Source organism: Grammomys surdaster, unplaced genomic scaffold, assembly GCF_004785775.1.
Source record: "Grammomys surdaster isolate TR1022 unplaced genomic scaffold, NIH_TR_1.0 123614, whole genome shotgun sequence".
NCBI lineage: Eukaryota > Metazoa > Chordata > Mammalia > Rodentia > Muridae > Grammomys > Grammomys surdaster.
Genome location: NW_021618818.1, coordinates 1 through 2,435, shown reverse-complemented (window position 1 = coordinate 2,435; position 2,435 = coordinate 1).

Genomic DNA, 2,435 nt, shown 5'->3' with positions numbered 1-2,435 from the left:
TTTCCTAAGAACAGGAAACAAAACCTGCATATTTCTTCTCAACCTTATGAGGTAGAACCTTGCTGTGCAGCAGTGTTGGAATCATAACACTTACTAAGAAGGGGCAGGCTGCAAACATGTGATGACCTTTCACCATAGCTTTCACATGCTAGGATTACAGGCAGGTGGCATTACCTGGTTTTCTATACTTCTTAATATCATTAACTTGGTGAATTTAATTCAATTCTTGGGTCACACTTAGCTCCCTCTTCAAACACTTTGAACAAACTCTCAGCCCTACACACCCTACTTTTGATTGTCTTTTGTTTCCATCCAATCCATTCCTCTTCAGAGTATTGCCTTCTCCACAATGTGGCTAACCTATCAGGGATCAAATCATTTAAAAACTGAATATATTTATTATCAATTATCACTTACAATGCCCCCCTAGAACAGTGGCATTTGTGCCCATCTTTATCCCTTCATGCTGGGATATTGTTAGTGTCTCAGTTCATTTCACTTGTTACAAAAAGCACCATGAATAAAACAACCAAGGAAGAAAGGATTTATTTGGTTTGTAGGGTACACCAATCACCAGGAGACACCAAGGCAGGAAGTCAGGACAGGAACCTGAGCTCAGCAACTGAAGCAGAAAGAGAAGATAGGCTTACTGCCTTGTTCCCCATGACTTGCTCAGCCTACTTTCTTATCCTAGCCAGACCACATTGTCAGGGTGATTACTTCCCTATTGATATAGGTACTACCATATCAACTGTTATTAAGAAAATGCCCTACAGACTTGACTACAGATAATTTCATGAAAGCATTTTCCCAATTGAGGTTAGTCTTTCCAGAAAATTCTATCTACTATTCTTTTCACAAAGAACTAAAAAAAATGATTGGGCTTAATCTTGTATAGACTTTGTAAATACTGCTGCAATCCCTGTGGGTTCATATCTCTCTTCTTTCCCTCATTTTTCCAGAAAAAAATGATGTTATCAGCTTCCTTTGGCTCTAAAATTCTGCTCATCCCAAATTCTATGAATAATAAGAAAAATTAATTCATGGTGGGAGATATATATGTTCTAGTTCTGAGTGAGCATACCATACTCATATCACTGTACAATGACCAGTTGAGAATTCCCATGTTGATTAATATACAAGAAGCTTCTCTGATGGGGGCTGAGGAATGCACCCATCTACAGGTGAGAGAACCCAAGTCTCTCCGGGGTTAGGTACATCTTCTCTCACTGAGTGCAAACTAGACATTTCTCTGCTGTATATGTGTTGGGTGCCTCATATCAGCTGGTTATGCTGCCTGGTTGATGGCTCAGATTCTGAGCCATCTTGGGGTCCAGGTTGGTTGAGACGACTAGTCTTCTTATAGGGTTGACCTCCTCCTCAGCTTCTTCCAGCTTAAATAAATGGGTATATCTCATCACGCCCATAATTACTATACCTGTCAGGGTTCACAGATGGATGGTGATGCTGACTACTTTTCTCCTCCAGTCCTGTGTATGGCACCTTTTAAGAAAGTTTTCCAATTGTCGGGGTGGTGGTTTTTTTTATAATTTATTTATTTATTGTGTATGCAGTGTTCTTTCTGCATATACACCTGCAGGCCAGAAGAGAGCACCAGATATCATTATAGATGGTTATGAGCCACCATGTGTTTGCTTGGAATTGAACTCAGAACATTAGGAAGAGCAGTCAGTGTGCTTAACCTGTGAGTTATCACCCCTGCCCTCCACTTGACTGTGTCTGCCTCCTCTTTTTTTTAAATACCACCTATGAACATGTAAGTGGCATACAAATCTTCAAAGTAAGTACTACCTTGATTTCATCATGTTCTGTTTGTCTAGTGTATTGTGTCTTCAGCCACCAAGTATTGGAGAATAGCCTGTGATTTTCTTGAGTGTATGTTTTGGGAGTTGATTGGCAAGCAGCTAGAAAAAGAAGCCACCTAATCTGAAATAGAAGTTTACATTATTCCACATGACATGTCTACTTGGAGGACTGTCCAACTGATACAGTGCTGGTTTATTAAAACTCCTTTGAAAGATGCATATGAACATATTACAGGATGTACCAATAGCAGTATGTTTTTGTACAGTTTTTTTTAAAGACACTTAGTAGTAGATATTCCTTTCTGTATTTCCTTGTCTACTTCCCCTCCTACACACACCTAAATTTAAGGCTTCATGTTCAAATATCCCCCTTTAATCCTTCATAACACTGTAGTCCATATCCTATTTTTTCAACATGCCATAACTCTAACAAATTCCTAAGTTTAACGTTATTCTTAGATATTGATATGGATATAGATATAGATATATATTGATATATATCAATAAATATTTAGAACATAGAATTCTCAGATTTATAATCGGAGATTTTACTTTTTGTCATTGAAAATCAAAACTAAGTCCTTAGTTTTCTATTATACCTAGAGCAGA